Source organism: Caretta caretta, chromosome 1 (assembly GCF_965140235.1).
Source record: "Caretta caretta isolate rCarCar2 chromosome 1, rCarCar1.hap1, whole genome shotgun sequence".
NCBI lineage: Eukaryota > Metazoa > Chordata > Testudines > Cheloniidae > Caretta > Caretta caretta.
In genome coordinates, this window is record NC_134206.1 from 313,315,223 (window position 1) to 313,329,245 (window position 14,023).

Here is a 14,023-nt window from a genome sequence, read left to right on the forward strand (position 1 = left end):
GTCTTTTTGTAACTTAAAGTTTTGCCTAGAGGGATTCTCTGTGTTTTGAATCTGACTGCCTGTAAGATTATCTTCCATTCTGATCTTACAGAGTTGTTCTCTTATCTTTTTTTGGTTCTTCTAATAAAGTTCTGTTTTTTAAGAATCTGATTGGGTTATTTGGGTCTTAAAAATCCAAGGTTGGTTTGTTTTCATCTTGTTTAGTCTCAGGCCTCCCCAGGAAATGGGGTGTAAGGGCTTGGGGGATATTCTGAGGAAATAGGAACTCAAAGTGGTCCTTTCCCTGTTCTTTGTCCAGATCACTTGGTGGTGGCAGCATACTGTTCAAGGACAAGGCAAAGTTTGTGCCTTGGGAAAGTTTTTAACCTAAACTGGTAAAAATAAGCTTAGGGGGTCTTTCATGTGGCTCCCCACATCTGTACCACAACTCTCAACTTCATTAGCAAGTTATGGCTTAATACTGCCTGGACATAAACAATACAGTAACATTGACCTGAAAGCAAGCACAACATGACTATGAGATAGGACAAAAAGGAAATTAAACTGAGCCAGAAAGACAACTATTGTTTGTGTCAAGACAATCCATTACTGTTCTTCCATGCTTCTTTCAACAGCATGAAAAAGCTGTATCCTAGTTAGTAATTAGTGTGGTAATAGGTTATAATTTTTAAAAGGTTTCAGTACAAACATGTAGGTAGCAAACTCAGTATAAAAAACAGTTCTTGCACAGGGACTATGTTCTACCACAGCTACCAGTACACAATAAGTTAAACCCTAAGTAAACATTTTAGCAATGCAAATTGTCTCTCTTACTCGTACTGACAAAGATACATTTGACCTCCTATTACAGCTGGGAATCACACACACATTCTGACTACCAAAAACTTGCTGAATACATTTCTACATTTGGTTATTTTTAACTTTTCCTTTTTTGGGTTATTTAGTAATTGGGAAAATGAAGGTCTAATAGCAATGGCTTCAGCCAAATAAATAAAGTGAGGGTAGATGCTATACAAACTTACCCAAATGACTCTGCCAGTATACTTCAGTCTAGATATGCAAGTCCAATCACTGCCCTTCTTGAGCAAAGTATGCAGTAGCTTTGTCAGATAGTGGAGACCAAATGGATTTTTGCATGTGACCTAAATCAGAATTTAGAAACAATCCACTGGAGATGAATCACTGGTAAATCCTCTTTGAGAACTACAGAGGAACAGGTGTTTTTAAATAAATAAACAAATAGTATTAAACTTTAAGAAAGGAAAAAAGAACCAATAGTTAAAGTCTAAACTCTGTGCCTACTAAAACAACAACATATAATGGGGGTACAGAGTGTTGTAGCCATGTCAGTCTCAGGATGTTAGCGGGAAAAGGTGGGTGAGGTAATATGTTTTACTGAACCAACTTCTGTTGGTGAGAGAGACAAGCTTTCAAACTACGCAGAGCTCTTCTTCAGGTCTGGGAGTTGCAGGGGAAAGAGAGGAATCCATATAACAAACCAAAACCTTGATCCTACAAACACTTCTCTATATGCTTAACTTTACACACTCAGTAGGCCCATCAGATATGTCTTCCATGTCTGGTTCTATGTAATCCTGTTTATGGTTGTTATTTCCTTGGGCCCCTATCCAGCAAAGACTGACAAACCAGTTTCATTCTTAAGCAGATGTGTAAATCTTTGCAGGATTGGGCCCCCAAAAGGAATAACAGAACCATAAACACTGAAGACAAATTTGATCACTTTTTAGATCACACTGCAAAATGCAATGGGAAAAGGAACTGACAGTAGATGACTATACACAATACAAACCTTATCCTGCAAATTTTCCAAATTTTAATATTGGCTCTCCCTTATTCTATTATTCTATTATCACTATCTAGTCCAGGGATCGGCAACCTTTGGCACGCGGCCTGTCAGGGCCTGGCGGGCCGAAACAGTTTGTTTACCTGCAGCATCTGCAGGTTTGGCCGATCGCAGCTCCCACTGGCCACGGTTCGCTGTTCCAGGCTAATGAGGGCTGTAGGAAGTGGCGGCCAGCACATCCCTCAGCCCATGCCGCTTCCCGCAGCCCCCATTGGCCTGGAACAGCAAACTGTGGCTAGTGGGAGCTGCGATCAGCCGAACCTGCAGACGCTGCAGGTAAACAAACCATCCAGGCCCGCGAGCAGCTTTCCCTGACAGGCTGCATGCCAAAGGTTGCCGATCCCTGAACTAGTCAGACACAGAAAGAGACTGAAAAAAAACCAAGCAAAATAAAATTCTCCACAACTACAGCAAGCTCTTTCTTGCCATTTGAACAAATTCAAGAAAATAATTTGTGTTAAAAGCTCGTTCTACTCTTCTATCTAGGTGTAAAGTTAGCCAGAACATGCTACTGACAGGAGGGGAGCGGAGGAGGAAATCTTAGGCCATTTCTACACTTACAAGCTTGCAGCGGTACCTATACAGCTGTGCCGCTGTAACCACTCGTGTACCCGCATTATGCATTTCACACCCCTGAGCAACAAAAGTTTGGCTGACATAAGTGCTAGTGTAGACATGGAATTACATGTAGTGAAATTGTTTTCATGAAGCATAGAGCTTCTGATTGCAAAGATCTAAAAATCCCAAATACATTTTAGCACTAATTTGTCCAATACCACTGCTAAATATTAGCAGTTTCCTAATATTCAGCTATTGCCATCCTTAACTGAATGACAGCCACCAGAGTTTTTTTCACTTCACTTCAGGCTAGATCAGCTCTACTTAATAGGAGAGTCTCTGCAAACTTTGTAGCCTCTTGTCTGAAGCAATTTTTAATCCAACAACTCATAAAAGAGGAGGAAAGAGATTGGTGAAGGGGTAGAAGAGCAGAGAAACCTCGTAGCAGCTGAGTGGTGAATAAGGAGTAAAGCAGGCCTCCTATACCCAGAGAAGAGAGAACAGAAGAGTCTATGAAGACATTAAGGACCTTAAAATTAAATCAAATTAATTAATATAGAAATCACATTGATGCTTCATTCGTGGTGGTTCTAGATTCCACACAGTCCAATAGTCAGAAGACTCTAACAGACAGAGATGGGAGCGGACTTCACATTTATCAGAAAACTAGACAGAGGCAGATACAAGAGGAGAGTCCTCAAACCAGAAAGCAGACTACAGAACTTCTGGAAGAATTCTCATCAAGATGTTGTGAAGAATGAGGACAACAGCAAAACCAAGTACATCAGCATTTGGCTGCTAGAGGTCTCGCCAATATAATTTCTGGTTATATTTCAGCAAAAATTGGGACAAGCTGAAAGCTTTAAATACCTGCATGAAGTATGCCACTTTAACAATATATAATTGATGTTTTTAAACTACAGTTTTCATGTAAAAACAAATAGAGCAAGCACAAAACAGATTACAGACCTGATCCTGCAAATAGTTACACAGATGTTTAACTTTATGCATGTAAATAGTCCCATTGGACGACTCATATGCATAAAGATAACTGTGGTTTGTTTGTTTTGTTTTTGCTTGATATATTGGTGCCTATAAATTTAAGTTTTTGATGAATATCACTGTAGGATATCAGTGTGCAGGGTAACTGGCTCAAGGGCAACATAAGGATCTCATGGTCTTATAACCACAAAGGCTTAGTGAGCTGCTTCTCTAGCACTTCAAGCCCATATCTAGTCATGGGGCTTAGGACATTCTTATTCTAATAACAGCAACCATACAGAGACCTTTTCACAAAATAATGACAATGAAAATTCCCTTATATTTATTGTTTTCTAGAAGAAACCATATTTTAACCCCATGTTATCATTTGACATGGAAAGTTCTGAATAGATTTTTGCATTTATCTAATGCCACTCATTCAAAAGAATTTAAAAAATATTTTCTAGTCATATAGCACCTATACAGTTCTGGGATGGGAGGATATTAACTCACTGGCAAGCTACACATCAGTGTGTGCATGAGCTAAGCTACAAAAAGTTCTATGGGATCTTTAATGTCTACTCAGAACAAACAAGATCTCATTCTGTAAAATGATCATTACTGAAAGACACACATAAACTGTGACATGAATGGATCTCAAAATCAAACGATGATGCTGGACGGATCCTTTCAGGATGCGAAGTATACCTGTTGCTGAGAACCCAGGACTGCAAAAAGCCTGGATTTAAGCCTTTGCCTCTCTAAAACAAGAATCACTCAGTGAGAAAATAAATAACCACAAGTGCACAATGAGAAGCATGTATTTTACGCTCTTTGTCCGTGCAGATACCAACCAATGATACCAGGACCTAGAGAGAGACACTTGAGGGCTGTGTTGGTCAGAACCGTTACAACAGCCCAGGGCAGTGGTCAATTTCAGTCCCATTCACAAGAGTGCACAGCTCTCTTTGCAGCGAGGAAGTTCGGGGGAAGAAGCGTTTTCACGCTGGAGACCAGAGACCAGATAAAGTGTGTCAGAGGTGCCCACTGAAAAGCGCGGAAGGAAAGGGTCCAGCAGCCCCCCTCCAGGGAGAGACAACCAGGCCGATGAGGAGAGAGGCTCAGAGGAGGCAACTGGACCTGCCTCTCGCCATCTTGCCCCAATCCCCACAGGGCGGTGCACAGCGAGGCTGCACGAGCCACCCGTCCCCCTGCACTGGGTGGTGAACCCACCATCACTACCCCTGGCAGTCCCTCACCTGCCCCATTATCCCCCTCCCCACGCCACGTCCTCTCAGCAGGCGGGCAGGTACCTGTCGTGGGGCACAGAGCCAAGAGGGCTGCACGTATCAGTTTCAGACTCAGCTCCCCATTGCATTGCTGTTATTGCACATGCCTCCGCGCTCTGAGCATGTGCGGTAACAACCGTGGAAGCGGCGGCCCGTAACTCCTGAGGGCTTTGAGCATGTGCAAGAATAACTTTGGAAACGGTGCCCCTCATTCCCGAGCACCTGGAGCATGCGCAGTAACAACAGTGGGCAAGCGGTTGCTGTTGCCCGAGCGCCGCCTTGACTTGTTGCACTCGCTGTTCCCACGCGTGGACGAAAGCGGGCCGGGAGCAGCACACGGGGCAGACACAGAGGGGGCGGGGCTGAAGGAGGGAGGGGGCTCAGCATCTTTCTTCCACCTGCTGACTCCAGTGTCATGTCGAAGCAAGGTGTAAAAAAGAAACCCACTTCCCCGGCGACCCCTGGTGGCATGCACACCGAGGGGAGTATGCGAGAGATGCTGTTTCTGTACAGGCGTGACTACCTGCCCTTTCCTGGTTACTATAAGCAGCCAGTCCATATCCAAGTCCACTGAAAAGAATAATTTAAAATAGGATATCAGTCCAAATTTATAAGTATTTATTAATGACTTAAAACCACTATCTGAAAGGACAAATTGATAAATAGCAATGGATATGAAGGTATTGATAACTGATAATCCATACATTTAAAATATGGAAATAATCGCTAAAATATAGTAATACACTTCTACCTCAATATAATGCGACCGGATATAACAAATTCGGATATAACGCGGTAAAGCAGCGCTCCGGGGAGCAGGGCTGCGCCCTCCGGTGGATCAAAGCAAGTTCAATATAACGCAGTTTCACCTATAACGCAGTAAGATTTTTTGGCTCCCGAGGACAGCGTTATATTGGGGTAGAGGTGTAGTAGGATACATGGAATGGAGCTCCAGGATCGCTGCTTGTCATGGAACATAGCCATCATATCTGCAATGGCATATAAAACGAGTCTACAAAGATTTTCCTTAAAATTTTTACCTCTCTCAATTCCTAACAGCTTTAAAAGATCATCATTTCCTTCGCTCCATTGGCCATGAGCCCCAACTATGAGACCAAAGAAGTGGACATTTATACCTCCCATTAGTTTCGTAATATCTTCCTCCAATTCGAGGTAATAGGTGACCTTCTCTTTGTGGGCTTTCTCCAGACTATCAGCATTATCCTCCCAGCGAATTGTGACATCTACCACCACCACAATATCTCCTTTTATAAAAACAATATCTGGATTTCTCAAATTTCCTTCTTTAGTTCTCAGGTGAGGTTCTATTATTGATTTCCACCTCAATTTGCACACCTTATCTACTACTGCAGAAATTACCCTATTATGTCTTCTAATCCTAGCCTCTTCAGTTTTAAAACATTGTCCCGATATATGTGGTATTGTCTCTCTAGTCTTACCACACCATCCACAGATGGCATTTAATCCTTCTCTCCCTCTTGCCAATGTTTCCCTTGTAGGGTACATATTAGCCCTAAGGTGTAATGCATCAATCAATGAGGAGGATTTAACCATACTAGCTCTTTTCAAAATCAAATTACTAATTACATCATTTTAAAAATATTTAATACCTACCCCCTGGCACCTTAACCCACACCATCTAGAATATTCCTCCTCCCTCCATTTCTTAGCATTTGGTATTGCTGCACTAAGAACCAATGTTTTATCAACTAAGTTTTCTCCAGCATATAGATAGGATAAATCTATCCAATTATCTTTAGACACAATATGTCTTCTCCACTTGTGGATAAGCAGGTTGGGTATTTGTACACTGAATTTGGTTAATGCAAGTCCTTCATCTCTTCCCCTTGCATAAAATAATACATCAGTAGTACATTGTGAGAGATGTAAAATCTGTTTTACTATTTTCCTAACTAAAACATCCAACTCATGTAAAAGATAAAAAGGGGGCTCAATTAAAAGTAAATTATAAAATAGCGTAGGTAAAATATACGTTTGTAAAATCATCAGTTTTGGGGCCGGTTTAAGAGGAGCCTTTCTTAAGTTCTCACTCCATTCAGTCAATTTGTCCTTAAGAGGCACTCCTTCAATCCCTATCCAAGAATCTATCCTTGCACCCAAGTACTTTTCGAATTCTCCTGACTGTACATAATCAATAATTTCGGTAGTCATTCTCCAATTATCCTTGGGGTTAATCACATAGGTTTTATATTTTGCTAATATGTGAAATCCCTTCTTTTTTTTCACATTAACCCAAAGATTAGTGTTTCTACAGAAACAATCTAAAATTCCCAGATTTTTGGCCATCTCTTGATACGACCCACTTAAAATTGCCACGTCGTCATCAAATGCCAACGACGTGACGCTATTTCCTTGGATATAAAACTTAATTAGTAAAGGATCCATGGCAATATTAAATAAAATAGGAGATAGAGGGTCGCCTTGCTTAACCCTACTCCTAATTAAAATAGACTCAGTGCTCTTTTCACCCACCCAAACCCTTGTAGCGCAGTTATCGTAGAGGTCTGTTATAATTTCTATAAAGTGCTCAGCTATCCCAAAAAGAAAAGGAGTACTTGTGGCACCTTAGAGACTAACCAATTTATTTGAGCATAAGCTTTCGTGAGCTACAGCTCACTTCATCAGATGCAATGATGTAGTTCACAAAAGCTTATGCTCAAATAAATTGGTTAGTCTCTAAGGTGCCACAAGTACTCCTTTTCTTTTTGCAAATGCAGACTAACACGGCTGCTACTCTGAAACCTGTCATCTATCCCAAACTTTCTTAGGCCAGATATAATATGTCCATGTCCAACCGAATCAAATGCCTTAGCCAAATCCACAAATACAATGGCTAATTCCTCTCCATTTTGCTTTGCTCCCTTTATCAGGTTGTCTAAAATTGAGATATTCCCTTCACAGCTTTTTGTCTATTGCAAATTTTGACTGCAGTCATTAATCTTTTAGCTAAAATTTTCGTATACAGTCATATCCACACAGAACCTATTGTTAATGGCCTTCAGGAGGATAGTTTCTTTAATTCTTCCTCAATTTGCACTTTAGGAATTAAAATAGTTTTCTTTTCTTTAAAAGTATCAGGGACCTGCCTATTTAAAAAACATGTATTAAAAATTTTCATGAGAATTAAGGAGTCCAGATTAAAAATATCCCATAAATCATTCACTGTTGTTTTATCTGGGCCAGGGGCACTATCTTTGCAAATTTCTCTCAGGTCCTCCCTGATTTCATCCACAGAAATAGGACTCATTAATAAATCATTATCCGCTCTCTTTGTGTCCGGGGGCCATCCTACCGTACTTCCATGTCCAATTTTTTCCAATATATCTACATAATATTTTTCAATATCTTTGAAGGGAATATTACATTTAGCCCTATCTGGTTCCCCCATGATTATGCGGGCTAATCTTCTTTTATCCTTAACAAATAATTGTTGGTAAAATTTGTATCTAGCCTTTTTATTGGCATATCTCCAAATAGAGTTAGACTGTCTCTTTCTATCATCCACCCCTCCATTCCCTTTTCTATTATTATTGTTCATCTGCTGTTGTTCCTCACATCTACTAATATCTATCTCTACCAACGAGTTACACAACTTTTCCACCATTACCCTCCCAACCAATATTGTCTGATTTTCCTTTAATAAAATTTCGATCTCCTCTAGGCTATTCAATATTTCTCCAGCTTTCCTACTTTGTCTCCCTTGCCTACAAACCTTCCCCACTTGTCCACATATGGATGCTCCTTTAGTGGCAAAATTATTTCTCTCGGAGGCGGAACTTCCAGTATATTCTCTTCAATCCTATATCTACCTCTCCCACTTCATCAATACCTCTATCTTTCTAGATCTTCCTCTTAGCCAATTCATGCCTTTTATCTGAAATTTGTTTATTGGTCTTTGTTTTTAATTCGCTGTCAATACACTTATTTATATTCCTTTTGCCTAGATATTTTGTCTCCAATTGAATAAGAAACTCAATCTCATGATCCGTCCAGATTTGAGATCGAGAACAAGTTGCCTCTTTAGCCTTACTCCTAGCTGCTATATTTTCTTTTCTCTGTTCATTTCTAATAGCAGAATGTCTATGTCTACAATGCTGGCTTAGGCCCAATTTAGTATGAAAAGCCAGCCCACAACTTGAGCAGGTATAGCGTTTCACTGGGGTATCCACTTCCTTGGGCATGCATTTGGGGTAGTGGCATGCTATATTGTGGAATTGAGAGGATTTTACACACTTTTTGCAGACCACTCTTATGGCCTTGCTTTTATGTACTACAAGATAGGTTCTAATGGCCTTTCACCACTGTTGAGGTACTCCCCTTTGCAGGAGAGCATATCCTGCTTGCCATTGGAGCCCCCAGATTGGTAGCATAGAATAAACTCAGAACAGGAGAAAAACAAGGACTACTGGATCTGGCGTTGATTGAAGGCCTTCACAGAATGCAGGTACTCCAAGTTCTTGTGATCGGTGAACATTTGAATGGGGAAGCATATGCCTTCCCCCTGGTGTTGCTGCTCCTCAAAAGCAGCCTTGATGGCCAGCAGCTCCTTGTCATAGATGACATAGTTTAGTCTTGTGGGTGTTAGTTTCCTGGAATAGAATGCATAGGGCGGGAGTATGCTAGGTGACCCCTGCTGTTGTGATAGTATGGCCTCGATTGTGTAATCAGATGCATCTGGCTCAACGATGAAAGGCTTGGATGGGTCTGGGAGCATTAACACAGGTGCTGAGGTGAAGGCCCTCTTAAGTTGTTCCAAAACCAGTTGGCCCTCTGGCATCCAGACAAAGGCAGAGGTTTTTTTGGAGGATTTGGTCAAGCAGGGATACCACTCTGGAAAACCTTTTGATGAATTGCAGATAGAAATTAGTGAACCCCAGGAAACACTGGATGTCGCTGGTAGTTTTTGGTATGGCCCAGTGACCAATGCCCAGTGACTATGGCAGAGACTTCCAGGAGTCCATACAAATCCAGTCAGTCGAGATGACATAACCTAGGAAGTCAATGGTGATGGATTCAAACTCACACTTTTCAGGTTTTGCATATAAGCCATTTGCCCTGAGGTGTTCCAGTATCTGTAGGATGTGAGAAATCATGCAGAGTTGGGTTCTCAGAGAAGATGAGAATGTCATCCAAGTAGATTATGATGAACTGGTATAGAATACCTTTAAAGATGTCATTCACAAAGTGTTGGAATGTAGCGAGGCACTGAAGAGGCCCAAGGGCACAATGAGGTATTTGTAGTGGCCAAATTCAGTGGAAGATTGTCTTCCAGTTGTTGCCCTCCCAGATGTGGACTAGGTTGCAAGCACCATGCAGGTCGAGCTTGGTGAAAATTTTAGTTGTGCTGACCCATTCCAGAAGTTCATTGATCAATGGGACAGGATAGTTGTTTTTGATAATAAATGCTGTTCAAAGCCCAGTAGTCAACGCAGAGACACGGTGTTCAAGCCTTCTTCCTGACAAAAGGATCATGTCTGGATTAAGTTTAGAAGTGTGTGAAACAAGAGTGATGTAGTGGTGGGAGTCTGCTATAGACCACCGGACCAGGGGGATGAGGTAGATGAGGCTTTCTTCCGGCAGCTCACGGAAGCTACTAGATCGCATGCCCTGATTCTCATGGGTGACTTTAATTTTCCTGATATCTGCTGGGAGAGCAATACAGCGGTGCATAGACAATCCAGGAAGTTTTTGGAAAGCGTAGGGGACAATTTCCTGGCGCAAGTGCTAGAGGAGCCAACTAGGGGGGGCGCTTTTCTTGACCTGCTGCTCACAAACCGGGTAGAATTAGTGGGGGAAGCAAAAGTGGATGGGAATCTGGGAGGCAGTGACCATGAGTTGGTTGAGTTCAGGATCCTGACGCAGGGAAGAAAGGTAAGCAGCAGGATATGGACCCTGGACTTCAGGAAAGCAGACTTCGACTCCCTCAGGGAACGGATGGCCAGGATCCCCTCGGGGACTAACATGAAGGGGAAAGGAGTCCAGGAGAGCTGGCTGTATTTCAAGGAATCCCTGTTGAGGTTACAGGGACAAACCATCCCAATGAGTCAAAAGAATAGTAAATATGGCAGGCGACCAGCTTGGCTTAATGGTGAAATCCTAGCGGATCTTAAACATAAAAAAGAAGCTTACAAGAAGTGGAAGGTTGGACATATGACCAGGGAAGAGTATAAAAATATTGCTCGGGCATGTAGGAATGATATCAGGAGGGCCAAATCGCACCTGGAGCTGCAGCTAGCCAGAGATGTCAAGAGTAACAAGAAGGGTTTCTTCAGGTATGTTGGCAACAAGAAGAAAGCCAAGGAAAGTGTGGGCCCCTTACTGAATGAGGGAGGCAACCTAGTGACAGAGGATGTGGAAAAAGCTAATGTACTCAATGCTTTTTTTGCCTCTGTTTTCACTAACAAGGTCAGCTCCCAGACTGCTGCGCTGGGCATCACAAAATGGGGAAGAGATGGCCAGCCCTCTGTGGAGATAGAGGTGGTTAGGGACTATTTAGAAAAGCTGAACGTGCACAAGTCCATGGGGCCGGACGAGTTGCATCCGAGAGTGCTGAAGGAATTGGCGGCTGTGATTGCAGAGCCATTGGCCATTATCTTTGAAAACTCGTGGCGAACCGGGGAAGTCCCGGATGACTGGAAAAAGGCTAATGTAGTGCCAATCTTTAAAAAAGGGAAGAAGGAGGATCCTGGGAACTACAGGCCAGTCAGCCTCACCTCAGTCCCTGGAAAAATCATGGAGCAGGTCCTCAAAGAATCAATCCTGAAGCACTTGCATGAGAGGAAAGTGATCAGGAACAGCCAGCATGGATTCACCAAGGGAAGGTCATGCCTGACTAATCTAATCGCCTTTTATGATGAGATTACTGGTTCTGTGGATGAAGGGAAAGCAGTGGATGTATTGTTTCTTGACTTTAGCAAAGCTTTTGACATGGTCTCCCACAGTATTCTTGTCAGCAAGTTAAGGAAGTATGGGCTGGATGAATGCACTATAAGGTGGGTAGAAAGCTGGCTAGATTGTCGGGCTCAACGGGTAGTGATCAATGGCTCCATGTCTAGTTGGCAGCCGGTATCAAGTGGAGTGCCCCAAGGGTCGGTCCTGGGGCCAGTTTTGTTCAATATCTTCATAAATGATCTGGAGGATGGTGTGGATTGCACTCTCAGCAAATTTGCGGATGATACTAAACTGGGAGGAGTGGTAGATACGCTGGAGGGGAGGGATAGGATACAGAAGGACCTAGACAAATTGGAGGATTGGGCCAAAAGAAATATGATGAGGTTCAATAAGGATAAGTGCAGGGTCCTGCACTTAGGACGGAAGAACCCAATGCACAGCTACAGACTAGGGACTGAATGGCTAGGCAGCAGTTCTGCGGAAAAGGACCTAGGGGTGACAGTGGACGAGAAGCTGGATATGAGTCAGCAGTGTGCCCTTGTTGCCAAGAAGGCCAATGGCATTTTGGGATGTATAAGTAGGGGCATAGCGAGCAGATCGAGGGACGTGATCGTTCCCCTCTATTCGACATTGGTGAGGCCTCATCTGGAGTACTGTGTCCAGTTTTGGGCCCCACACTACAAGAAGGATGTGGATAAATTGGAGAGAGTCCAGCGAAGGGCAACAAAAATGATTAGGGGTCTGGAACACATGAGTTATGAGGAGAGGCTGAGGGAGCTGGGATTGTTTAGCCTGCAGAAGAGAAGAATGAGGGGGGATTTGATAGCTGCTTTCAACTACCTAAAAGGGGGTTCCAAAGAGGATGGCTCTAGACTGTTCTCAATGGTAGCAGATGACAGAACGAGGAGTAATGGTCTCAAGTTGCAGTGGGGGAGGTTTAGATTGGATATTAGGAAAAACTTTTTCACTAAGAGGGTGGTGAAACACTGGAATGCGTTACCTAGGGAGGTGGTAGAATCTCCTTCCTTAGAGGTTTTTAAGGTCAGGCTTGACAAAGCCCTGGCTGGGATGATTTAACTGGGAACTGGTCCTGCTTCGAGCGGGGGGTTGAACTAGATGACCTTCTGGGGTCCCGTCCAACCCTGATATTCTATGATTCTATGATTTCCAGCAGGGGATTTGGAGATCTGGATGATATTCTTGGCCAGGTTCTTATCAAGATATTCCTGTAGGGCCTTGAGCTGTGGTTCAAATAGAGGGTAAATATGCTTGAATGGGATTTTAGGCCCTGGCTGGAGATCCATAGGTAGGGACCTACCAAATTCACAGCTGTGAAAAACTGGTCTCTCCTGTGAAATCTGGTCTTTTGTTTATTTTTACCCTATACTATACATTACAGGGGAGACTGGGGGTCTCAACCCAAATGGGGTTGCGGGGGGTGTTGCAAAGTTATTGTAGGGGGGGTCATGGCATTGCCATCCTTACTTCTGCACTGAATGGCCAGAGAGCAGCGTCTGCTAGCCAGGAGCCAAGCTCCTGAAGGCAGTGCCCTGCCAGCAGCAGCAAAGATTTAAGGTGGCAATACCATACCATCCTACCTTTACTTCTGCATTGCTGTCTTCAGTGCTGGGTGGCCGGAGAGTGGCAGCTGATTGCCAAGGGCCCAGCTTTGAAGGCAGAAGCACAGAAGTAAGGGTGGCAATACCATACCATGTAATCCTTACTTCTGCAGTGCTGCTGGCCATGGCACTGCCCTCAGACCTGGGCTCCCAGCCAGCAGCCATGGCTTTCTGGCTGCCCAGATCTGAAGGCAGTGCTGCCGCCAGCAGCAGCACAGAAGTAAGGGTGGTAATACTGCAACCCCCCTACAATAACCTTGTGCCCTCCCCACTGCCCCTTTTTGGGTCAGGACCCCTACAATTACAACACTGTGAAATTTCAGATTAAAATATCTGAAATCATGACATTTGCAATTTTAAAAATCCCATGACCATGAAATTGACCAAAATGGGCTGTGAATTTGGTAGGGCCCTATCTATGGGGCAGTAATAGGGATGGTGTGTGGGGAGGACATTAGCATTCTTTTTATCAAATATATTGGCAAGGTCGCTATACTTTGCTGGAATTAGGGGACTGGTATTTCCTGATGCTGAGGTGCACAGCGTGGAGGACTCCTTCCTTTCAGCTCCCCCATGCTAGGTCTGATTCGACATCACAGCTGGCAGAACCTGGCATTAAGTCATACCTCCTGTGTTGCCCAGGAAATGCTCTGGTTATGGAGGGAAATCCAGGGAAGGCTCAATATGAGTGGGAAGTAAGATGAGAGGATCAGGTTAAATTGCAGGGTCTCTTGGAGGACCTGAAGAGATTCTGTCTCATAGGAGGTGGGCCAGGAGGA

At 43.3% G+C, this 14,023-nt stretch overlaps 1 protein-coding gene across 1 annotated transcript in view; it reads right to left on the reverse strand.

Annotated features, from left to right (window-relative positions):
* Window positions 1-4,820, reverse strand: part of POT1 (protection of telomeres 1) — a 168,064-nt gene extending 163,244 nt beyond the window's left edge. The window contains exon 1 of the mRNA XM_048836897.2: window positions 4,717-4,820. The gene's annotated coding sequence lies outside the window, so the exon portion shown is untranslated. The remainder of the gene's footprint in view (window positions 1-4,716) is intronic.
* Window positions 4,821-14,023: the final 9,203 nt, after the last annotated feature.